A 26687-nucleotide genomic window follows, 5' to 3' on the forward strand; every position below is an offset into this window, starting at 1 on the left:
CACTCTGACTGCGCGTTAGAACCGCAGGGGGAGCTTTGGGAAGACAGCACACTGCCCCAGTAGGAGAATCAGACTCTCCTGCCGGGGTGGGGCCTGGGCGTCACTGCTTCGGAAAGTGCCTCCGGAGAGTTCAGCTTTTAGCCAGGTGAAGAAGCCGCTGCCTCGGGCTTCCGTCTTCTGGGAGAAAGCCTTATTCGTTCTGTGGTGCGCGGCCTGGGTGCCCAGCCGCCTTGGTTTTCTAGGAGTCAGTCTCTACCACATTGGTGGGTAACGCAAGTTCATTGCTGCTGTGAGCGCTACCCGCTCCTCCCCGCTCTGTCTCTCTCTGTCTTCTGCGCTAAGTGCTCTGGGCTGTGGGAAGGTTTTTGGCTGAAGCGGCCAATGGTGGTTCAGTTAGCATTGAGCCCCACAGGGTAGGAGGGCCTTTCAGCAGTAGGATGAAGCAGCTCTGCCAAGCTTAGGGGGCGCTGGCAGGGGCGTTGGAGGAGCAGTGGCTTTCAGAGGGTGTCTGAAAACACCAGTGCTTTCCTGGTGCTTCTTCAGTTTGATTGTGCTGTCGTTCCAAGTGGAACTTACATCTAGGAATTGGGTGTTCATTTATTAAAAAATTAGTGTTTATTGCTGCAAACTTTGATCAGAGAGTGCTTAGAGTGAGTCTGGGAAAAAAAAAAAAAATTCGAGAATCTCAGGGCTCTGAGACTTGCCAGCACCATGTATTTTTTCCTTTTCTACAACTTTTATTTCTCAGCCCTTGAAGCCAGGCTCTGTTTACTCCTCAGGCTGACTGAATGTGCATGCGTGTTATTAATAGCAGGAGTGGGAAAGGAAGAGTGTTCTCCTCTGAAATGTTGCCCAGTGTAAAGTTGTAAAACATTCTCTGATATAAACCTTGGACTTGAAATCCCTTGTGGTCTCTCAGTATCTACTCTAGTGCTTCCCAAACTTTAATGCGCTTGTGAATCACCTGGGATCTTTTAAAATGCAGATTCTGACCCAGCCATTCTGGTTCAGTCAGTGTAAGGCCTGGGATTGTGCATATTTAGTTTTTTTCTGGTAGGCTGACCCACTTTGAGAGACAAAGCTCTGAGCCATTGTAGCTGATTCTTTGCTAAGGCATAAGCAGATTGATATCAGAAGGCAATTGTCAAATACAGGTTGTCCTACTGAATGGAGCATGACATCCAGATGGTGGAGGTTACAGCCCTGCTTCCCCATGTGCTGCCTTGTGAGGCAGTCCCTGGCGTGTGCAGGGTGGTGAAGCGTTGGAGAGTAGAGGCATGTCACCAAGTCTAAACATGTATGGCTGAGCACTCATATGCCTTGTCTCCTGGAGTGTTCATTCACCCAGCCCTGCAAGGATGAGGACCCTGAGCATTAGAAGAGTCAAGAAACTGGCCCAAGCTAGCTCCACTGGTAAATGTCAGAGTTAGGGTTCAGCCCCGGTTCTCAGGACTGCCAGGGCCATGTCCTGCTTGCCCAGTGAGTGACAGCAGGCAGACTGTAGAAATTTAGCCCTACCTAGAGAAAACCCTTGTAAGGAGGGTTGCTGCCTCACCTCCTTCCCTCCTCCCTGGGGTTAGGAATGTGTGGTATTTGAGGGCTAACATTTGGGAAAAGGATCAGACTGGCTCTGTGAAAGGAGTTTATACAGGAGGGCAGCCCAGTGCTGTGGGAAGTGGCCCACCCAGCCCAGTGACCTGAAGGATGCTCTAGTCACCCTGAGGGTGTTCAGGCAGAGGCCAGGAGCCACTTTGTGGGAGGAGGCAGCCCAGGAGGGACAACACAGGGGGCAGGAGTGGGTGTCAGGGCAGTGAGATGAGATGATTTGTAGAAATCCTGTCCAACTCTAAGATTAACCTGCTTTTGGGAGATTTGTAGGATCCTGTGTGCCCCGGTGATCTCTGACTTCTGAGCCTTCGGGCGCTCTGTCTTGATCAAGAAGCCAGGAAGGGGAACATCACTGTGGGTGCCTTCCAATTTTGGAGAAATAAAGTGAAAGGAATCACTTGTAGAAAATAGCATTATGTAAGGAATCTTAATGGAGATTAAAAAAAAAAAAAAAACTCGGAAGACCAAACCCGTTGCTGTCAAGTAGATTACTACTCAGAGCGACCCTATAGGAGAGAGTAGAACCTCCCCCATAGGGTTTCCAAGGAGCGGTTGGTAGATTCGAACTTCCAGCTTTTTGGTTAGCAGCCAAGCTCTTAACCATTGCACCACCAGGTTAATGGAGATAGGAAACTAAAATCAGTGTCTCATTGGAGTAGAAAAGAAATGTTAGCAAGTATAGTTCATAGGGAGGAAAGAGTGTAACGCAGTAAAGGGTTAATCCTTTCAAAGATTCATAAATACTTTTAGGGAATTAATGCCCAGGATCTAATGGCATATTGATGCCTTTGATTCATGTGTATTCCGTAAAAGCTTTTAGACCCTGGCTCTGTGTCAAGGGCACAGACTCAAGGTGACTCTTGATCCTTCTCCATGTAGGAAGAATCCATTGTTCCCCATGGGAGAATTTGCACTGTTTGCAGAAGTGCCCACTTGTCCAGAAAGCTGTGCACACACTCGGCTGGCCCTAGCTGGCGTGTCCCACTTTTATACTCCAGGCTCTGTGTAGAGAGGCAAAGGCACCTCACCTGGAAACCAGGCCTGAAGAAAGAAGCTGGCCCTGAGCTGCAGGGCAGGCAGACAGGAATGTGCAATGGCTCCCTTGCTTACTAGCAGTGAAACTGTGCACAAGCTGTTTAACTTTTCTGGACCTCAGTTTCCATATCTGTAAAATGGCAGCAATAGTACCTATCTCACAGAGTTAGTGTGAGGAGAGCAGCAGTGTGTAGGAAGCACCTGGCATGTTGGAAATGTTCAACAAAAGGGTAGTGCTTATTTAGGCTGTGACCAGCAAGCGTGAAAAGAATTTACCTTGTCCAAAATTGGTTGCCTGTTTTCTAGACTATTCAGTGTCATAAGCTGCATATCAGCGTAAGAATTAAGAAATACTAATGAGGAGAGCTGACGCTTTCTTCTGCTTCCATTATATTTGAGGACATCAAATACTGCAGGCAGGGGGAAAACATCGTGCCTTTTAGATGCCCTAAAAGTAACAGGTCCCTACATGATAAAATCCTAAGCATTTCCTGTAAACTTGAGCATTCTACCAAGAGCAGGTTCGCCTTGCCTTCTGCCGTATTGATGTCCAAAGACAGGAAACAATCTTCGTGAATTCGGTAAACTGGGAGAAAGTTCCTGTTTTTCCAGCATTAACAGAGTAAGGAAAACTTGGTAACCTAGTCATTGTTTTCTCTTTAGTTGCTGTTTTTTTTTTGGTTTGTTTGTTTTAAAATTTCTTACCTTAGAAAAGTTTTAGATTTACAAAAGTGTTGCAGAGAGAATCCCTGTATATCTCACACCCAGTTTAACATCTTACATTAGTATTGTACATTTGTCACAATTAATGAATCATGTTGGTATGTTATTAACTAAAGTCTGTATTTTTGTCCTCTAATATTTCCCAGAGGGCCCCAGAGTCCCACTCAGGATACCACATTGTGTTCAGTTGTTAAGCCTCGTTAGGCTCCTCTTGATTGTGACAGTTTCTCAGACTTCCCCTTTTTCTGATGACCTTGACAGTTTTGAGGAGTACTAGTCAGCTGTCATGTAGAATGTCCCTCAGTTGGGATTTATCTACTGTTTTTCTTATGACTTGATCAGGGTAATGGGTTTTGGGGAGTAGAACTACAGAGGTAAAGTGCCATTTCTATCACGTTGTATCAAGGGTACCTACAATCAACATGACTTCTCTCTGTTGATGTTGACCCTGATCATCTGGCTGAGGTAGTCACTGTTAGATTTCTCCTCTCTAAAGTTCCCTTTTTTTTTTTTCTCCCCTTTTGAAGTATACACTTTGGGAGGAAGTCACTCTGCACAGCACACAATTAAGGAGTGGGGAGTTATACTTCACTTTTTTTTCCCAGAGGGTGAAGTATTTACATAAAGTGTTTGGAGACCTTCTCGATGGGAGGTTTGGCCATTCTCCATTTATTTGTTTATTGAATGATTTATTTATATCACTATGGACTCGTGGATATTTATACTTTAGGTTATATTTCTATATCACTATATTTATTTTGTGGCTTAGGTTGTTTCAGCTTTAACGATTGGGAGCTCTTTCAGTTGATTGCTGTAATTCCTTTGACATACCTCATCGTGTGTGTGTGTGTTAAAGCACTTTCTTATTTTGTGGTACCATACAAAGCTCCAGGTTTATCTTGTATGTATCCTGTCCTGGTCTGGGAATCAGCCATTTCTCCAGGGATCCCTGGTTTCTTTTACTGGAGAATGGTATTGGATACCAAGATTTGGGTGCTGGGTGTGTACGTTGTTACTGGAATGCCATTACTTCTAGTCTATCTTAGCTGACAGAGCAAGGAGATACGTGTGTGTACTGACCTGTGCATATAAACATATCTAGAAATATTTTTGTGTGTAACCGTCTGCACCTGTATATGTTCACACCAATATTTCCAACTAATCCATTACCATGTGGATCATTCTAGTCTCCTCCCCTTGCTTATCTGCAACCTCCCACTACAACAGTGAGAAACGTGGCTCCCCATCATCTGCTATTCATTATTCAATTGTTCGTTTCCAGTATATCTGTCTAGGGATTTCAGAATTGTTAAGTCATACTCCCATGGGAAACAACTTTTTATCAACTAGAGTACAGCGTTTATGTGCAGTTCCTCTTGCCTTAGTCTTACAGACTCCACTCATTTCCAAAGTTACTTTGGTCAGTAGCTTATTCCCCCTTCAGTTATTTTTTTCACATATTCGTAAAACATTTAGAGTGTCTTGTCACATTCTGCATTCTATCCTGCAATCCCCTGACCTAAATGATTATTTAAAAAATTTGTCTACTTTAAGGTTTACTTTTTGCACTGTAGATCTGTGGGCTTTGACAAATGCTTGATGTCTTGTAGTCACCGCTACATTATCATGCAGAATAGTTCATGGCCCTAAAAAATTCCTAGGTCTTCGATTATTCAACACCCTCTCCCTCCCATGGCACTGTCAGTCAGTTTTTACCGTCTCTATAGTTCTGTCTTTTCCAGAAATGTCATGTAATTGGAATCATACAGTATGTAGCTTTTATGAACTGGCATCTTTCACTTAGAAATATGTATTTACAATTCATTTATGTTTTTTTGTGGCTTGATAGCATATTTCTTTTTTACTGAATAGTATTCTTTTGTATCAATCTACCACGATTTGTTTATCCATTCACCTGTCGAAGGATAGCTTGATTGCTTCCAGTGTTTGGAGATTATAAGTAAAGCTGCTATATATATTCATGGGTAGGTTTTTGTGTGGACATAAGTTTTCAGATCACTTGGGTAAATACCTAGGATCAGATTCATTGATTGTATGATAAGACTGCTTAACAGCACACACACCCGTTGCCGTCTAGTTGGTTCTGACTCATAGTGCCCCCATAGGACAGAATAGAACTGCCTCATAGGGTTACCAAGGAGCCGCTGGTGGATTTGAACTGCCACCCTTTTGGCTAGCAGCCGAACTCTTAACCACTGCACCACCAGGGCTCTAAGACTTTGCTGAATTTTGAAAAAGAAAAGATAAAAAAACTGTTGAACTGTGTTCCAAAGTTACTGTACCATTTTGCATTTCCACCAGTAACGAATGAGCTCTGCTGCTTCACATCCTCTTTTGGTACTGTCAGTTTTTTGGATTTTAAGAATTCTAATAGGTGTTTGTAGCCCTGGTGGTGCAGTGATTAAGAGCTCGGCTGCTAACCAAAAGGTCAGCAGTTTAGATCCACCAGCCACTCCTTGGAAACCCTATGGGGTGGTTCTCCTCTGTCCTATAGGGTCATTATTGAAACTGACTCAATGGCAATGGATTTGGTTTGGTTTAATAGGTATGTAGTAGTATCTCATTTTTGTTTTAATATGCATTTTTTTAATTTGGTAAGCCAGTTTTGAAGGCTGTCTCTCTTGTACTTCTTTCAAGTAAACTTTTTGTTTTTCAAATGATTTTTGTCTTTGAATCTTCCACTGACAATTGAACAGTGATTTGTGGTGAACACTTATTAGCTTGAGCCATTGTCTATATGTTTATGTGTGTGTGGAAACCCTGGTGGTGTAGTGGTTAAGACCAATAGCTGCTAATCAAAAAGGTCAGCAGTTCGAATCCACCAGGCACTCCTTGGAAACTCTATGGGGCAGTTCTACTCTTTCCAGTAGGTTCGGTATGAGTCGGAGTTGACTCGACGGCAATGGTTTTTTTTTTTTTTATGTGTGTGTGTGTGTATGTGTGTGTATATATATCCGTATCTATATCGGAGCCCTGGTGGTGCAGTGGTTAAGAGCTACGGCAAGCTATGGCTGCTAACCAAAAGGTCGGAAGTTAGAATCCACCAGCCGTTCCTTGGAAACCCTATGGGACAGTTCTACTGTGTTCTGTAGGGTTGCTATGAGTCAGAATTGACAGCAACTTTAAAAAAAACTTTAAAAAAAATCTCTCTCTCTCTCTCTCTTTATCTATCTCTCTATCAAGAGTAGCCATCAGATTTTGGAAAAGAACAGTGTTGCATGGCTACTTATCCTGTTTGATATCAAAACATTCTATAAAGCTAAAGAAATTAAAACACTGTGGTATTAGTGCTGAAAGAGACAAATAGCTAATGAGGGCAAAGTAGAGACTCTAGAGCCCAACTCATGAAAAGGGGGCTTAATCTGTGAGAAATGTGACCTTTCAAATTAACGGGGAAAGAGGAACTCTCCAAAAATGGTTGATGTTCCATTTGGGAAAAATAGACTTACACAAGACCATACACAATAGTACGTGCCTGAATTAACACTGAAAAATTACGAAAAGTGTGAAAAGTATTTCTGTAATTGTGGGATTCGGGGAGTCTTCCTATTAAAGACACAGAGTCCTGAAGCCATTCCTGAGTAGACTGGCATGTTTTGTTACACAGCACTTAAAACTGCTAAGGAGGGAAGACAGTACTAAGTTAAAAGACAGGAAAAAGACTGGAAGAAATATTTGTGCCTACATAATAGACAGATGATGAAATGGCCTTCATATCAGCAATGACTGCAACACCCAAACAAAAAAGAAAAGATAAGGAACAGGCAGTTCTGAGAAATAAAATATCCAGTGATTTTGTGTGTATTTGCTCTGTTGGTGACATATTGATTGAGGAGATGGTAGTTAAACTCCAAAGGCCCAGCCTAGCCCTCTATCTGCGGTGGGCAGGCCTTACACAGAGCAGCTGGTATGAGACCCTCAGCATGTTAGGGTATATTGTGGGGCAGCCCATGCCTGGGCTTATTCTCGTACTTCATTCTAATCACAAATGTCCAGAGTAAAAAGTCACACATCTAGAGCCAGTTCAGACTAGTGGGTAGACCCGAAAATTCAGTCTTGCCTTCAGCCCTGCTGAGCTGAATTCAGGGAAGAAGTCAAATTGTTGTAATTTGCTCACTTGTGTCCAGAACTCCTCACCTGGAGTGATGCCAATTTTATCTAGAATTGGGAGTGTGTGGCTGAGCCATGTGGGAGAAGGCCCTGCAGGGAAGTGGGCTTCACAGAAGACTCATGGGGACTTGCAGACATCTCTTGGGTGTCAGCTGTGGAGTGAACGGGCAGCATATGTTCTCAGGGTGGCCAGAGTTGACATCATTGGGGGATTTCAAGAGAGGGCAGAGGACATGAATGAGGGGTAAAGAGGACACAGCACACCTAGTCTTAGAAAGTACAGGCAGCTGTTTCTGGCTGCCAGAGCTGAAAATTAAAAGATTAAGTGAGCATCTCCAGATTAATGACTAAAAGATGAACAGGCCACTCGAAAATGGTGAGCATCTTTAACATCCAAAAGGGTCTTTGCAATGGTTAATGTTGTGTTTCAACTTGGCTAGGTCATGATTATCAGTGGTTTGGCAGTTATATAATGATGTATGTGATGGTGAAGATTGTGGTCAACTTGGCTGGGCCATGATTCTCAGTGTTTTGGCAGTTGCATAATGTTGTGATCACTTCCCTGTTGAAATTTGATATGTGATCACCCCCAGGATGGAATCTGCTGAGTGGTACCGGCAGGAGTGGGGCCTGTGGTGGCTCATCGCCCGCTCAGCCTTCATCGCTCCACCCTTAGCCGCCTACTTCCTTCCTTCTTGCCTTGCCAAGGCTTTTGGCTGGTTCTGAATCCTGCAGCTGCCTCTTGTTCATCTGACTTCTGGTTCTTGGGACTTGAGCTAGCAGCTTACCTGCTGATTGTTGATCTTCACAGCCTGTGAGCAAGAGCTCTGCTCTCCAACCTGCCGATCTTGGGTTCACCAGCCCCTGCAGCTATGTGAATCAGGAGAATCCTTCTGGTCTTGCCTTCCAGTCTTGGAATTCATCAACCTTCACAGCCTGTGAGCAAGAGCCCTGCTCTCTGACCTGCCAGTCTTGGGTTTGCCAGCCCCCGCAGCTATGTGAATCAGGAGAATCCTTCTGGTCTTGGCTGCCAATTTTGGGATTCATCAGCCTTCACAGCCTGTGAGCAAGAGTCCTGCTCTCCAACCTACCAGTCTTGGGCTTGCCAGCCCCTGTGGCTACATGAATCAGGAGAAACCTCTATCCTGATCCACGAACTTGGGATGTTCCAGCCTCTACAATCACGTGAGCTGTTTCCTTGATATAAATCTCTCTCTCTTTCTATTTATATGCTTTACTGGTTTTGCTTCTCTAGAGAACCCAGCCTAAGACAATGTGCTTTGGCAGTTATGTAATGATGTAAGTTGGCAGTTACGTAATGATGTAGTCATCCTCCACAATGTGATCTGAGGTAATCAGCCAATCAGTTGTAAGGGGGGTTTCCACAGAGGTGTGTCCTGCATCCAGTATATATCAGTATCTATATCTGCATGGGTGTTCTGGCAAACCTTGCGTGCTTGTTCTCGATCCTGCATCTGGCTCATCATCATATGACCTCCGGTTCTTGGGACTTCAGCCAGCAGCCTGTCATATTGCCTGCCGATCTTTGGATTCATCAACCTCTGTAGCCTTTGAGCCAGCAGCCTACTATCTGACCTTGGGTTCTTCAGCCCCTGCAGCTATGTGAGTCAGGAGAGGTCTTCAGCCTGATGCCTGGCCCACAGACTTGGAAATTTCCAGCCTTTACAAACCCATGAGCCATTTCCTTAAGATAAATCTCTCTTTCTCTCTATATATGTATATATATACTTCACTGGTTTTGTTTTTCTAGAGAACCCAGCCTAAGACATTTGGTACCAAGAATAGTTCTACAGAACCAAAATCATAACGATGAGTTTTCTAAATTGGTTCTCAAGTCTGACTAGTGTTAAAGGTGATGATGACTCTGTCACCAGTAGTAAAGAAAAAAAAAAAGGGCGCTACTAATCCATGGCATGATGTGGCAATATTAATACACAGAATATCACCACCAATGGATCAAGTATTGATGAGAAGGAAGGCTCTGGGTGGTTGCATGTTTGATACTTTTCTACAACTCTGTGAGACTGAGAAGTGCAGTTAAGCTGGTTGTTTGGTCCTACTTTTGCTAGACAAAGTGGTGAAAGAAAGAGGTAAGCTCAGGGCTTCAGAGTCAAAGCTCAAGTGCCACATAAAAGCCCTGAAAGTTACCTCTTGTTCTCTGAAAGAAAGCTTTATTTCTTGAGGTAGCAGAGCTGATATTGCTGAAAAACAAATTCAGAGTCTTATCATAAGAGTGGCTGAATTACAATGCCAGTTGAATTCCCAACCTCAAATGCTGTCTGAAGTAGAAGTGAGGCCATTGATTGGGAAGAACTGGGATCCTGAAACTTGGGATGGGGACATATGGGCAGATAATCAGGAAGCTGGGGATACCAAGCCCCTAAATTCCATTGAATCACTCCTGCCAATAGAACCAGCCCTCTTACTCTCATCTGAAGAGGTTACTCCGTCTTTGTCTGCTAAGCCACCCTCCTTGGGAAAACCATTATCCCTTTTACCCCCATTTGATGAAATTAACGCAGCTATGCCTGAAGAGTCTTTGTCTGAGATAACACCTCAAGTGGCACCTGCAGTGTTGCCTGGGCATCGCCTGAGATGTCTTAGACATTTCTGAATGTTCCCAGGACCCAGCCCACTACCTGTTTTTGCTTCTAGACCTGTAACTATATTTAAGTCCCAGTGAGCCACAAATGGTAAAGTACAAAGTATAACCCTGGAGGAGGTACACTACACTTCAAAAGAACTGTTTGACTTTTCTAATATTTACAAACAGAAACCTGGGGGATATGTGTGGGAATGGCTATTAAGGATGTGGCATAATGGTGCAAGGAACATAATGTTGGATCAGTCTGAGTTTATTGCACAGATTGTTCATTTAGTGTGTCTTAGTTATCTATCACTGCTATAACAGAAATACCACACGTGAATGGCTTTAACAGAAATTTATTCTCTCACAATTTAGGAGGCTAGAAGTCCGAATTCAGGGCACCAAATCCAGGAGAAGGCTTTCTCTCTCCCTTGGCTCTGGAGGAAAGTCGTTGTCATCAATCTTCCCCTGGTCTAGGAGTGTCTCAACATGGGCAACCTGGATCCAAAGGATCCACTTTGCTTCCAGCTCTGCTTTCTTGGTGGTGGGAGGCCCCCATGCAGCTCTGCTTTCTTGGTGGTGGGAGGCCCCCATGTTGTTCTACTTGCATCTCTCTTTTATATCTCAAAAGGGATTGACTCAAGATACAACTTAATCTTGTAGATTGGGTCCTGCCTCATTAACATAACTGCCTCTAATCCTCCCTCGTTAACATCTTAGAGGTAGGATTTGCAACACATAGGAATATCTTACCAGATGACAAACATGGTAGATAGTCAAACAATACTGGGAGTCGTGGCCTAGTCAAGTTGACACACATTTTTTGGGAAAACAATTCAATCCATAACATAGTATTTGACATTGAGAGCTAAGGAAAGGAACTAATAGTTTATTTGGTTGGTTTGATGAAGCATGGATTAAGCAGTGACCTACACTAAATCAAGTTGAAGTACGAGACCTGCCTTGATATACTATAGAAGAAGCTATGCAAAGGCTTAGGGAAATTGAAATGTTGTTGTTAGGTGCTGTCAAGTCAGTTCTGACTCATAGTGATCCTGTGTACAATAGAACGAAACACTGCCTTGGTCCTGCGCCACCCTCACAATCTTTGTTATGCTTGAGCCCATTGTTGCAGCTGCTGTGTCAATTCATCTCATTGAGGGTCTTCCTCTTTTTTGCTGACCTTCTACTTTACCAAGCATGATGGCTGATTCCTGCTGATAACATGTCCAAAGTATGTGAGATGAAGCCCACTGTCCTCACTTCCAAAGATCATTCTGGTTGTACTTCTTCCAAGACAGATTTGTTTGTTCTTTTGGCAGTCCGTGGTATATTCGATATTCTTTACTAACAACATAATTCAAAGGCATCAGTTCTTCTTTGGTCTTCCTTATTCATCATCCAGCTTTTGCATACGTAGGAGGACATTGAAAATGCCATGGTTTGGGTCAGGCGCAGCTTAGTTCTTAAAGGGACATCTTTGCTTTTTAACACTTTATAGAGGTCTTTTGCAGCCAATTTGCCCAGTGTGATGTCTTTTGATTTCTTGACTGCTGCTTCCATCAGTGTTGATTATAGATCCAAGTAAAATGAAATCTGTGACAACTTTGAACTTTTTTCTGTTTATTATGATGTTGCTTATTGGTCTAATTTGAGGATTTTTGTTTTCTTTATGCGGAAGTATAATCCATGCTGAAGGATGTAGTCTTTGATCCTCATCAGTAAGTACTTCAAGTTCTCTTTACTTTCAACAAGTAACATTGTATCATTTGCATGACGCAGGTTGTTAAGGAATCTTCTTCCAATCCTAATCCACATTCTTCTTCATATAGTGCAGCTTCTCACATTATTAACTTAGCATACAGATTGAATAAGTACGGTGAAAGGACACAACCCTGACACACAGCTTTCCTGACTTTAAACTATGCAGTATCCCCGTGTTCTGTTCGAACGACTGCCTCTTGATCTATGTACAGGTTTCTCATGAGCACAATTAAATGCTCTGGAATTCCCATTCTTTGCAACGTTATCGATAATTTGTTATGATCCACACAGTCGAATGCCTTCGCGTAGTCAATAAGACACAGGCATACATCTTTGTGGTATTCTCTACTTTCACCCAGAATCCATCTGACATCAGTAATGATGTCCCTTGTTTCATATCCTCTTCTCAGTCCAGCTTGAATTTTTGACAGTCCCTTGTCAACGTACTGTTGCAACCCATTTTTGAATGATTTTCAGCAAAATTTTACTTGCGTGTGATATTAATGATATTGTTCGATAATATTTGCATTTGGTTGGTGTCATGAGTTGAGTTGTGTCCCCCCAAAATATCTATCAACTTGGCTATGTCATGATTCTCAGTATTGTATGATTGTCTACCATTTTGTTGTCCGATATGATTTTTCTATATGTTGTAAATCCTATCACTATGATGTAATGAGATGGATTAATGGCAGTTATATTGATGAAATCTGCAAGGTCAGATAGTGTCTTAAGCCAGTGTCTTTTGAGATATAAAAGAGAGAAGCGAGCAGAGAGACATGGGGACCTCATACCACCAAGAAAGCAGTGCTGGGAGCAGAGTGTGTCCTTTGGACCTGAGGTTCCTGCGCAGAGGAGCTCCTAGGCCAAGGGAAGATTGATGACACGGACCTTCCTCCAGAGCCTACAGAGAAAGCCCTCCCCTGGAGCTGATGCGCTGAATTTGAGTTTGTAGCCTAATAGACTAGGAGAGAATAAATTTCCTTTTGTTAAAGCCATCCACTTGTGATATTTCTGTTACAGCAGCATTAGTTGACAAAGACAGTTAGATTACCTTTCTCTGAAAGAGGCATAAATATGGATCTCTTCCAGTCTGTTGGCCAGGTAGCTGTCTTAAAAATTTCCTGGTATGGATGAGTGAGCACTTCCACCGTTGCATCCATTTGTTGAAACACCTCTATTGGTATTCCATCAATTCCTGGAGCCTTGTTTTTTGCCAGTGTCTTCAGTGCATCTTGGATTTCTTCCTTCACTACCATCGGTTCTTGATCATATGCTGCCTCCTGAAATGGTCAACCATTTCTTTTTGGCACAATGACTCTATGTATTCCCTCCATCTTCTTTTGATGCTTCCTGTGTTGTTCAGTATTTTGCCCATAGAATTCTTCACTATTGCAACTTGAGGCTTGAATTTTTTTTTGTCTTTGTTGTTCTTTCAACTTGAGAAATGCTGAGCATGTTCTTCCCTTTTGGTTTTTTAATTACAGGTCTTTGCACATGTCATCATAATATTTTGTCTTCTCGAGCTGCCCTTTGAAATATTCTGTTCAGCTCTTTTACTACATCATTTTTCCATTTGCTTTAGCTACTCGACGTTCAAGAGCAAGTTTCAGAGTCTTCTGACATCCATTTTGGTCTTTTCTTTCTTTCCTGTCTTTTTAATGACCTCTTGCTTTCTCATGTATGATGTCCTTGCACAACTTGTCTGGTCCTTGGTCATTAGCATTGAATATGTTAAATCTATTCTTGAGATTATCTCTCAATTCAGGTGGGATATACTCAAGGTTGTACTTGGACTCTTGTGAACTTATTCTAATTTTCTTCAGCTTCAACTTGAACTTGCAAATGAGCAATTGATGGTCTGTTCCACAGTCAGCCCTTGGCTTTGTTCTGACTGATGAATTGAGCTTTTCGATCATCTCTCTCTGCAGATATAGTTGATTTGATTCCTATGTATTCCATCCGGTACGGTCCATGTATATAGTTGCTGTTTATGTTGTTGAAAAAGGGTGTTTACAATGAAGAAGTTGTTGGTCTTGCAAAATTCTATCATAATATCTACGATATCGTTACTATCACCAAGGGCATACTTTCAAACTACCGATCCTTCTTTGTTTCCAGCTTTCACATTCCAATTACCAGTAATTATCAATGCACCCCGATGGCATGTTTGATGAATTTCAGACTGCAGAAGTTGGTAAAAATCTTCTATGTCTTCGTCTTTGACCTTAGTGGTTGGCACATAAATTTGAATAATGGTCGTATTAACTGGTCTTCCTTGATATTATCCTATCACTGACAGCATTGTACTTCAGGATAGATCTTGAAATGTTCTTCTTGATGATGAATGCAATGCCATTCTTCTTCAATTTGTCATTCCCAGCTTAGTAGACCGTACGATTGTCCAATTCAAAATGGCAAATACCAGTCCATTTCAGCTCACTAATGCCTATGATATCAATGTTTATGTGTTCCATTTTTTGATGATTTCCAATTTTTCTAGACTTGTTCATCATACCTTCCACATTCCTATTATTAATGTATATTTACAGCTGTTTCTTCTCATTTTGAGTCATGCCACATCAGCAGTTGAGGGTCACAGAAGGTTTACTCCATATCATTAAGGTTAACACTGGTTTGAGGAGGTAGCTCTTCCCCAGTCATCTTTTGAGGCCTGCCATCCTGAGAGGCTCATCCTCTGGCAGTATATCAGACAATGTCTGCTGGTATTTGTAAGGTTTTCACTGCCTAATTTTTTCCAGATGTAGACTGCCATGTCATTGTTCCTGGTTTGTATTAGTTTGGAAGCTCAGCTGAAACCCGTCCACCATGGGTGACCCTGCTGGTATCTGAATACCTGTGGCTTAGCTTTTAGCATCAAAGCAACATGCAAACCCCCACAGTATGACAGACTGACAGATGTGTGGGGGATTGGCATGTTAAAGTGGATTTATCAGGTTAGTTCCACCATCCCACCACGGAGTGCCCAGTGGACACACCTTTTGCCACAATGGTGAGGAACAGATTTGTGGAGGGAGCTCTAGCATCCTTGAAGACTACTGTGTTTGCTGTTATATAAGTCAGATTTGACAGAGGGAACTATCCTAACTGAATTAAGACACCTAACTAAAATGGGGTTGATTGGACCCCATGGATATAGGGAACAATTGGTGATACTCAGTTTACAAAGACAGGGTGGGTGTGGTTATTGTAATGGACAGCAGAGTCAAAGCAGTAATCAGAACAGTGTGACTTGGATGGGCTTATGTTATTGGCTCCTTAGTCACGGTGTCCTTACCAGTGAAATAGATGGAAAGTCTATTAAATACTTACTTGATTTGTAGAAGTGGAAGAATTCTATGTCAACTGAATCTGAATCTAACCTGAATTGCCAAAATAGAGTTACAGCCCCTCAATCAGTTCCCAGATTTGAGCCTGTTTATAGACCCACAATGCCTTGAATGGAGGGGAGGCTAGGTTCCCTTGAGGAAGGACACCAGTACACACTCTAAAATTTTGTACTGTTAATCTTTCTCTTGACCATCCCCAAAGGGATATACAACCTTTTACAGGAGGACAGTTCACCGAGGAAAAGGAAATAATCAGACTTTTTGAGGAGTACTCGATACTGGCTTTGAACTGACACTAATTCCGGGAGACCTAGTTCGTAACTGTGGCCCACCGGCCACTGTGGGGGTGTTTTGAGGTCAGGTTATTAATGGAGTCTTAGCTCAGGTACATCTTTTTTTTTTTTTTAGCTCAGGTACATCTCTCTGTGGGTCCAGTGTGTTCCTGAACCCATCCAGTAGTCATTTTCCCAGTTCCAGTGTGCATAACTGGAGTAGATATACTCAGCAACTGGCAGAGCCCCCACATTGGATTCCTGACATGTGGAGTAAGAACCATTATGGTAGGAAAAGCCAAGTAGAAGCCATTAGAACTGCCCCTACCTAGAGAAATAGTAAACTGAAAGCAACACTGTATTCCTGGAGGGATTGCAGAGATTACTACTACCATCAAAGACTTGAAGGATGCAGGAGTGGGGATTCATACCACATCACCCATTCAACTCGCTCTTTGTCCTGTGCAAAAAACAGAGGGATTTTGGAGAATGACAGTGGATTGTTGTAAACTTAACCAGATGATAACTCCAGTTGCATTTGCTGTTCCAGATGTGGTTTCATTGCTTAAGCAAATTAATACGTCTCCTGGTACCTGGTATGCAGCTATTGATCTGGCCTATGCCTTTTTCTCGATTCTGGTTTCCATGGAGCACTAGAAGCATTTTGCCTTCACCTAGCAAGGCCAGCAATACACTTTCATTGTCCTACTTCAGGGGTATATCAGCTCTCTAGCCCTATGTCATCATTTAAGCCACAAGGACCTTGATTGACTTTTCCTTCTACAAGACATCACACTGGTCCTTTACATTGATGACATTATGCTGATTGGACCTAGTAAGAATGAAATGTCAATGATTTGGGACTTCTTGGTACAACATTTGCATGCTATGGGGTGGGAAATTAATCCCACAAAAATTCAGGTGCCTTCCACCCCAGTGAAATTTCTAGGAGTCCAGTGGTGTGGGACATGTCAAGATATTCCTTCTAAAGTGAACGATAAGTTATTACATCTGGCCCCTCTTATCACTGAAGTGGAGACACAATGCCTGGCAAACCTCTTCGGATTTTAGGGCAACATATCCCTCATTTTGGTGTGCCACTGTGGCCTGTATAACAAGTGATTCGAAAAGCTTTTGGTTTTGAGTGGGGTCCAGAACAAGAGAAGGCTCTGCGATAGAGTCAGGATATGGTGGAAGCCTCTCTGTCGCTTAGGATTTGGCTGATCAAATAGTGCTTGAAGTGTCAGTGGCAGATAAAGATGCTGTTTGGAGTCTTTGGAAGGCCCCTAATGGTGCATCACAGGACGGGCTCTTAGCATTTTGGAGCAAAGCCCTGCCATCCTCTGCAGATAACTACTTGTCTTTTTAGAAAAAGCTTTGGGCTTGTTACTTGTCCTTAGTAGAGGCTGAATACTTAATTATGGGCCACCAAGTCACCATAAGGCCTGAGCCGCCTGTCATGAACTGGCTGTTGTGTGATCCATAGAGTTATAAAGTCAGACACGCATTGCAGCACTCCATCGCTAAATGGAAGTGGTGTGTACAAGATTGGTCTTGAGCAGGACCTAAAGGCATATTTAAGCTGCATGAGGAAGTGGCCCAAATGCCCATGGACTCCACTCCTGTCACGTTACCTGCCCTCTCCCAGTCTGCACCTATGGCCTTATGGGGAGTTCCTTTTGATCAGTTGTCTGAGGAAGAGAAAACTCGTGCTTGGTTTATAGATGATTTTGTGAGATATGCAGGTACCACTTGCAAGTGCACGGTGGTGGCACTGTAGCGCCTTTTTGGGACCTCCTGAAGGATTTGGAAGGAACATGAGTGGAAAACTGGTGGCAAGGAGATATGGGGACGAGGTATGTGGATAGACCTTTCTGGAGGACAGTGGTGAAGGAAAATCTTCCCAGTGGGCAGAACTTCATGCAGTGCATGTGGTTGTTGACTTTGGAAGGAGAAATGGCCATGGTGTGATTGTATACTGATTCATGGCCTCTGGCCAATGGTTTGGCTGGGTTGTCAGGGATTTGGAAGGAACATGATTGGAAAATTGGAGACAAGGAGATATGAGAAAGAGATATGTAGATTGACCTCTCTGAATGGGCCAAAGAAATGAAGATATTTATGTCTCATGTGAATGCTCACCAAAGGGTGATCACAGCAGAGGAAGATTTTAACAATTAAGTGGATATGATGAGGCGTTTTGTGGAAACCAGTCATCCTCTTTCCCAAGTATTGCAGTTGGTTCCAACTCATAGAGACCCTGTGTACAACAGAAGGAAACACTGCCTAGTCTTGTGCTATCCTCATAATCCTTGTTATGCTTGAGCCCATTGTTGGAGCCACTGTGTCAATCCATCTTATTGAGAGCCTTCCTCTTTTTTACTGACCCTCTACTTTGCCAAGCATGATGTCCTTCTCCAGGGACTAATGCCTGCTGATAACATGTCCAAAGTATGTGAGACGTAATCTCGCCATCTTTGCTTCTAAGGAGCATTCTGGTTGCACTTCTTCCAAGACCGATTTGTTCATTCTTTGGCAGTCTGTGGTATATTCAATATTCTTCGCCAACACCTCAATTCAAAGGCATCCATTTTTCTTTGGTCTTCCTTATTCATCATCCAGCTTTCACACGCATATGAAGCAATTGAAAACACCATGGCTTGGGTCAGGCCCACTTTAGTTTTCAAGGTGACATCTTTGCTTTTTAACACTTTAAAGAGGTCTTTTGCAGCAGATTTTCCAATGGAATGTGTCTTTTGATTTCTTGACTGCTGCTTCCATGGGTGTTGATCCAAGTAAAATGAAATCTTTGACAACTTCAATCTTTTCTCCATTTAGCATGATGTTACTTATTGGTCTAGTTGTGAGGATTTTTGTTTTCTTTATGTTGAGGTGTAATCCATACTGAAGGCTGTGGTCTTTGATCTTCATCCGTAAGTGCTTCAGGTTCTCTTTACTTTCAGCAAGCAAGGTTGTGTCACCTGCATAACGCAGGTTGTTAATGAGTCTTCTTCCAATCCTGATGCCCTGTTCTTCTTCATATAGTGCAGCTCCTAGAATTATTTGCTCAGCATACGGGTTGAATAAGTATGGTGAAAGGATACAACCCTGTCGCACAGCTTTCTTGACTTTAAACTAAGCAGTGTTCCTTTGTTCTGTTCGAACGACTGCCTCTTGGTCTAAGTACAGGATTCTCATTGCTGAAGATCATTCAAAAGCGGCTGCAGTGGTTTATCGACAGGGAACTACCAGAAGTTCAAGCCAGATTCAAAAGAGGACATGGAAAGAGGGATTTCATTGCTGATGTCAGATGGATCCTGGCTGCAAGCAGAGAATACCAGAAAGATGTTTACCTGTGTTTTATTGACTATGCAAAGGCATTCGACTGTGTGGACCGTAACAAATTATGGATAACATTGTGAAAAGTGGGAATTCCAGAACACTTAATTGTGGTCATAAGGAACCTGTGCTTAGACCAGGAGGCAGTCTTTCGAACAAAACAAGGAGGTAACTGTGTGGTTTAAAGTCAAGAAAGGTGTGCATAACTTAAGGAATGTTAGAAATTACTCCTTTAAATAAATAGCAATAAAAGCATGCAAAATATGACTGTAGAATTTATTACAACATTGAAACCTTTAAAAAATATCCACACTGTAATTTTAATGAATTTATATACCACCTTTCCAACTTACTCTTGTAGGCTTACAGTGCTTTTAACAGATTCTTGTTTTTGGACCTTTCTAAGACAGAAGTTTTCCTCCAGTTGCAAAACAAAACTTCAGGCCAGCAGGCACAGGTACTGCATTTCAGACCCTTTGAGTGGGGTGACTTGGTTACATTCTTTAATATATCTGAGTCTTGACTTCAGCTTGTGCTCCCACTTAAGACTTTAAGAACAAATTCTGTTATTATCTCTCAACCTGGAGATTTTACAGCCTGGCCAGTGGGACCCCTTAGCTGCTACTTTGCACTGTCCCCTGCAGTAGAAGGCAGAGAACTGGAAACAAACCTGAATTCACAGTGATTTTTCCCCCAATTTAATTCTAATATGACTACATTCATTTTTCTATTTTGTTGTAACCTAAAAAGTGCCTGAGCTTCCTTTTCATGATAGTGTACTTACTTAGATTCGTTGAACTCTTGGCCAGAAATTAATTATGCTGCCATCTTGTTTATACTCCCGTGTGTTTCTTTGTTTCCAATTCCGGTCACTTCACTGGTGTATTGAGCAGGCCTTTCACAAAAGGAGCACGTACACCCAGAAACAGGTGTGAAGACACTGGGCCTCACTGTTAGTGCAGCCATAGTGCCTGCGGATCATCCTGTGACCATCTTATTGGCAGACATTTTCAGAAGATTGGTAACAAAGAGTTTTGGCAAGGAATCACAGAAACTGAGACTTATATTTTACTTTATGCATCTCAGAGAGTGACTACAGGCAAACAAATTTCTGAAGGGTTCTTTGTCCATGCATGTCTGAAGCTTTAAAAATATTTATGGAGTTTGGTCCAACATTTGCCTACTATGAATTCATCTTCAGGAAATAACCAGATAAGCACTAAAATTTAAATACAGAGAATGTTCATTATAACATTCATCTAAATAACAATTGGAAGCTGCACAAATACCTAATGATAGAGGATTTAGTAAATTAGTTATTATATTTCCACAACACAGTAGAATATTAGGCAGCAATTAAAGTCTTTATTGGAGTGATTAATGGTGTGAGAAAATGCACACAGTATGTTAATTGAAAATGCACATTAAACAGTCTATGCAATGTACATATAGATGTGTCTCTAATATGTGTGTGTATAAAAGACATATATATGTATATATGTATTTTGAATGCTTCAAGGAAATGCAGTAAGAGACTTATGGTGTCTGTCTCTGGGCCTTGGAATCACTGCTGATGGTTGTTTTTTTCCCACACGTTTCTGTGTTTTCTAAATTTTCCTCAGTGAACATGTATCACTTTTACACTTATAGGAGAAAGAATGTATGTTTGTATTATTACAGGAGAATTGTGTGACTATTCTAATGATGCAGAAACATTTTTCTAAGCATGAAAGCCATGCAAGTAATCTCAAATAATAGATAAGTTTGATTTTTACAGGCAGATGTCTTTGAATACCAATGTTGTTGTTAGGTGCCGTTGAGTCGGTTCCGACCCATAGTGACCCTGTGTACCCAAGAATGAATCACTGCTTGGTCCTGCGCCATGCTCACAATCATTGTTATGCTTGAGCCCATTGTTACAGCCACTGTGTCAATCTGTCCTCTTGAGGGTTGTCCTCTCTTTTGCTGATGCTCTGCTTTACCAAGCATGATGTCCTTCTCCAGGGACTAATCCTTCCTGATAACATGTCCAAAGTATATCAGTAAGCATTGAATTATTGATAAATATTATTAAAAGGCTTTGAATATCAATAAACATTAAAAGGCTAACAACAAGCTGTTATGAACTTTTTATACAAATATCGCAGACACAGGTATACGACATTGTTCTGAAAGCACACATAATCTACCTCATTTTGTTTTGAAGAGTATAGTAAATGTTATAACGAGAAACTACTAGAAAATAATATACTCAGTTGCTGTCAGTGTTTCTATGTGGACATTGGAGGTACTTTTAAATCTATGTTTTGTATTTTCCTGCACGTTTCAAACTTTCTATGCAAAGAGCAAGCATATGTTTTGCAATCATGGGGCACACATTCGTTGTCATGAAGAGCTAGGTCCGAGCACATGGTCTGCTGTCCACAGCAGGGCCTGTCTCAGAATGTTCTGGGAAGGGTGAGTGTACAACTAATTGTCCATCGCTCCTTGAAACTCTAATCATTTGGGAAGTTGTCTAAAAAGTCTTGTTGGTCTGTTTCAGGCAACGTCAATGCCCTGGTGGGAGTCCAGACAGACTCCCTGTGTCTGATTCTGGTAATAAGAGTGACACCTTCAGAAAACTAGGAAATTAAAAATGAGGTTAAAATTTTGATTTCATAAGTTAGAGTACTGACTGACTTTTAAATAAAAATCCTTTTATTAATGATTGCAAGTTTATGGTGAGTTTGTTGTTATAAGTGCGTAGGTGCTGTCCAGTCAGTTTAGCCTCATAGCAACCCAATGTGCCAGAGTAGAACTGCCCCATAGGATTTTCTAGGCCGTAATCTTTTTTTTTTAGTTGGGGTTGGTAGAGGGGGTATACTTTATTGTGTTCCATCAGGTGCAACGCTCTATGTTTATAATCAGATTTATGCATCACTCTATAAAACACATGCCAGCTACTCAATATGTGTTGGTTGATTGACTAAGTTTTTTTTTTTAATTGTGCTTTAGGTGAAAGTTTAGAATTCAAGTTAATTTCTCATATAAAAATTTATGCACATATTGTTTTGTGACATTAGTTGCAGTCCCCACAATGTGACAGTGAATTCCCCTTTCCACCTCAGGTTCCCTGTGTCCATTCACCCAGTTCTGTCACTTCCTGACTTCTCATGTTGCCTCCGGACAGGAGACGCCCATTTGGTCTCCTGTACCTGATTGAACTAAGAAGCACACTCCTCACGTGTATTATTTTTTATTTTATAGTCCAGTCTAATCTTTGTCTGAAGAGTGGGCTTTGACAATGGTTTCAGCTCTGGGCTGACAGTGTCCGCGGGCCATGGTTTCGGGGGTTCCTGCTGTCTCTGTCAGACCATTCAGTCTGGTCTTCCTACGTGAATTTGAGTTCTGCTCCACACTTTTCTCCCGCTCCGTCTGGGACTCTCTGTTGTTTTCCCAGTCAGGGCAGTCATTGGTGGTAGCCAGATACCATCTATTTCTGCTGGGCTCAGCCTGGTGGAATCTCTTGTTTATGTGGTCCTTTAGTCTTTTGGGCTAATATTTTCCTTGTGTCTTTGGTTTTCTTCGTTCTCCTTTGGGATGGGGCCAGTCGATGCATCTTAGATGGCTGCTCACAAGCTTTGAAGACCCTGGATGTCTATGTCTGCAGGTCACCAGGTCTTTCTCCCTCAGAGCCACTGGGTGGGTTCTAACTGCAAGCCTTTTGGTTAGCGGCTAGGTGCTTAACCATTGTACCACCAGGGCTCCTTTTTATGGCAAGTAAGGTCTATCAATATAATTTAAAAAGATGGAAACATGGGTATGTACATCTATATTCACACATTACACACATGCACACAGAATATGATCTTAATTAAATAAGAAAACAAAACAAAAATACGTCGTCCCTCGAAGCAGGCAGGTGTGGTGGCATGACACAGAGGAGGGTGAAAGGACCCCTGTACTTCCCATGAGAGAGATATGGGATATGGGTGAGGTCAGGGCAGGGCTCCCTGGAATCTACAGTCCCTGTGATTATGCTGTTTTTTAGGTGGAAAAGTAAGAAGTTCAGCCCCCTGGCCACTTGTTTCCTCTGAGACCATCACCAAGAATGCTAATTAATTAGAAAAGGTAACTGCATTGGTGGATTCTCTGATAAGGAATTAGGTTGAATCATCCTTGCTCCTGCCCCCTGCCCCAGAAGCTCTTACCCCACTTGTAAACTCTGGTTACCCTACTCCCTTCTTGTTGGCACCCCAGAATCCTGCATTCACTTTATTACAGGGGGTGAGTCAGTGAGACAACTGGTCCCCCAAATCTGGAGAAAGTCTGTCCTCCTGAAGTCAGAGCCTTCCTGTGGCCTATTGAGTTTTTGAGTAAGAACAGTGGCATTTCCTCCTCTTCTTTTATTGACATCTGTCAAAGTCTGAGCTCGTGTTGACACATTTTGCAAAAAATGGACCTGTGAACAGATTCCTAGGAATTGCGTTGTCGAGTGTGTCCAGCTGCATGTCCACCACTATCGCCTCTGGGAGGTCGTCCCCATTCTGATTACGTGGGGTGGGAGTGTAGGAACTGGTGAAGGCTGGTGTCATTGTAAAGTGGCCTTTGGATGGGGGGTATGGGGAGGCCGAGGACATACAGGTGTGACCTGAGGGTGTTGCTTCTGCTGTCTGTCTGTCAGGCAGGCAGAGGGTGAAAGCCCCAGCTCTGCTGACTCACTCTCTGCCTCCCAGGGTGACCTCAGGAGCCAAGATTCAGTGTTAGAAGGAACCCATGAGTGGATCTGGGAGTGTCCCATCCCTGCCGCAGCTGGAGTTGGGGAACACACCAGGAAACTCCCTGCACGCACAGTGATGGGGCCAAGCCATTTGGAAACATGAGGATTAAAGTTGTGATGTAGAGTGCTCTCAGTGTCACTGTAAACATGAGAAGGACAAGGTGCTGTTAGAAGGTGCATGTGTCGGGGAGGCCGTGGGAGATGGAAAGGGTAGAGGCAAGGCAGGAGTGTCTGGGGCTGGGGGCCCTCCGTGGAATTTAGAGGGGAGACCTGTCTGCTCCCATCGTTCAGGCTGCTGCGATGTGGAGGCTCGCTCTGCCTGAGGGAGTGGGTAGGAGGAGACGAACCGACTTTCAGTCGGGGAGGGCGGGTATTTTCAGTAGATGCTCCTGTTGGAATAATGTATTGTTCTGTGGAATTTCTCTTCACCTAAAGTAGGAAAATTACAAATAATAGCTCAGAGAAGATAGCGTGACTGACTTATTTACATTTGTCCTTGAGTCAGCTCCAACTCAGGGCGACCCCATGGGGGTTAGAGGAGAATGGTGCTTCATGGGGTTTTCAATGACTGATTTTTTTGAAAAAGATCACCAGACCTTTCTTCCTAGGCATCTCTGAGTGCAGTTGAACTTTCAACCTTTCAGTTAGTAGCCAAGCACGTTACCGTTTACACCAATCGGGGACATCACTATTATTTATGTCTATGACTAAACTCACAAAACACATGACATTTTGTTTGTTTCTTCTGCCTCATTATTTATGCTTTTAAAATGTCTTTCTGATGACGAAATTCTATTTCGAGGTGTGGGAAAGAAGACAGAAGCTAAGATGTAATGTTTATACCAAGGAGAACCATATGAGGGCCTGGCCCTGGGCCCTGCGCTGGGCCCCATGTCCTCCTCTGATGTGGGTTGGTGACCACTTTTACCTGGGCAAGTGAGTGTGGCCTTACACACTTACAGTAACCTCTAGTCAGGTGTGTTCAGATTGTGCTTTTCTGATTAACTGACTGTCTTGTGGTAGATGTTTTTTTTTTTTTTACTATCCAATAAGTGCTTATTTCATTAAGTGATTTTAAAAAAAGGAAGAGACCTCACAGATGTGGAGTCATGTATACACTGGGCTGCCCAGCATACTTTGCCTTAAAATTCTGCTCATTCTCCTTCAGGGTCCTGTCACGCAAGGGCAAGGAAGCCAGCTGGTGCTGCAGCCCCTGTGTGGGGCCACTGTCTGTTTGTCCTTTCATGTATCTGTTACTCCTTGTCAGGCATCTGCAGAGGGCCTGCCTCCTGCCAGTGCTCTTCCAGGCAGTGGGATATGGCAGGGAACAAGTGCGGTCCCCACCACCACCACCGTGCTTTCTAGTGGAAGTGGGAGATCAAAACTGAAGGACCCCTTAAAGATGCAGTAGTGGCACACGCAGTGATGAGTCGGAACAGATGACTGGCGGAGAGTGGGTTGCTTGGAGGGCGGTCCTGGGAGGCTGCCAGAGCTTGCTGTGGAGAGGGCTTCCTCGGCCCCAATACCTTCCTCACTGCAGGGGCCACAGACCCTGTGGCCCCCTCAGAGGCCTGCCTGGCGTAAGATAAGGAACAGGCAACGTCTCTGCTGGCTTGACTTAGGGGAGATTTGCACACAACCGATCTCACTGTTAGATGGAGAGCTATTTTTTTCAGCATAGGGATGATGATGTCTTATCCATTCTAGTACCCCTCTTATTGCACAGTGCCTAGCATAAAAGAAGGGTCCAGTAAATGCTTATGGAATGAATGAATTGATGTGTGAAGCAACAGATATAAATAATCCAAGAAGCCAGTGTCGTCCAGAGTTTAAAAACACAGGCTTTGTACTCAAATAAGCTTGAGTTCAAATTTCAGTTGTCATTTAACTTGTTACGTGAACTAGGCAAGGCATTTCACCTCTTAAGCTTCAGTTTTCTTCTCTGTAAATGGGGATAATAGAATTAGGTGCATGAAATTATAATTTCAATAAAATAATGTGCTTAACACAAAGTTTAGCTCCTAGTAATCATTCAGAAATGCCAGCCATATTGGTGAGATCTTCATCAACCAAACTTGGCACCACTTTGTGTGAGGTGATATAGTACCAAGTGCCATCTGATCTCACTCTCAAAGATGCAGTCTGCTGAGGAAGAACACAAAAATGGTGAGTTGTTTAGAAAAATATGCTAGGTATTTTAAGGTTGTTTAGAAAAATACACCAGCTAGGCTCAAGAAGGTAGATAGGGATTTTTTGTGTGTGGTGAATTCCCTCAGTTGCTTTTCTTAATGAGTTTTGACAGATAGTGTCTGCATATGCTTAACCCTTTGACAGAACTGAGTAATACTGCCAGTTCTGAAGCACCATTTAATGGCTTTCTTGAAGCCATTCCTCCCTCTTGCCTCAACAGGGTTCTGCTGATGTTCTGGGTTTCACTGGCTGGCAATCACATTCGGGTCTCTCATATGGGAGGTGAGAATTCTACTACTGAACCACCACTAACCCCCTTTAATGAGGTATAACTGATATAAAATAAACTGAATTGCTGTGACATATACACCCATTAAACCATCATCATAGTCAAGGTAATGAATATAACTGTCACCCCCAAAATTTTCTTGTGCCCCACTGTAATCCATTTTTCCCTCTACTTCCATTCCCAGGCAACCACTGATGTAATTTCTGTCACTAGATTAGTTTGGAATCATACAGTGTTTACTGTTTTTAGTTTGCCTGTTTTCTCTCCAGTTCATTATTTTGAAATTCATCCATGTCATGGTATGTATCAATAGTTTGTTTCTTTTTATTGCTTTTACCTATTGATGGACATTTAGGTTAGTTCTACTTTTTTGCTATTACAAATAAAGCTACTATGAACATTCACGTCCAAGTTTTTGTGTGGACATAGACCTTCCTTTTGGCTGGGTTATATGGTAAAAAAAGGGTTATATGGTAGATCTATGTTTAACTTTCTAAGTGAGTGCATACTGTTTTCTAAAGTGGATGCACCATTTTGCATTCCCACCAGCAGTGTGTGTGAGTTCTAGTTTCTCCGCATCCTCACCAATGCTTCATATGATCAGTCCTTTTAATTTTAG

The 26687-nt window shown here is 42.6% G+C and overlaps 1 protein-coding gene across 16 annotated transcripts in view; it reads left to right on the top strand.

Moving 5' to 3' along the window:
• Positions 1 to 26687, top strand: part of PCBP3 (poly(rC) binding protein 3) — a 458297-nt gene that overhangs the window by 83324 nt on the left and 348286 nt on the right. For 6 of the 16 annotated variants that reach the window (XM_064279587.1, XM_064279588.1, XM_064279589.1 and 3 more), the window contains exon 1: positions 1 to 8682. This exon is cut by the window's left edge. The exons of 1 other annotated variant lie outside the window; for it this stretch is intronic. The gene's annotated coding sequence lies outside the window, so the exon portion shown is untranslated. 9 more of the 16 variants (XM_064279581.1, XM_064279580.1, XM_064279582.1 and 6 more) reach the window with 5 other exon arrangements.

The sequence above is a fragment of the Loxodonta africana genome, chromosome 2 (genome assembly GCF_030014295.1).
Source record: "Loxodonta africana isolate mLoxAfr1 chromosome 2, mLoxAfr1.hap2, whole genome shotgun sequence".
NCBI lineage: Eukaryota > Metazoa > Chordata > Mammalia > Proboscidea > Elephantidae > Loxodonta > Loxodonta africana.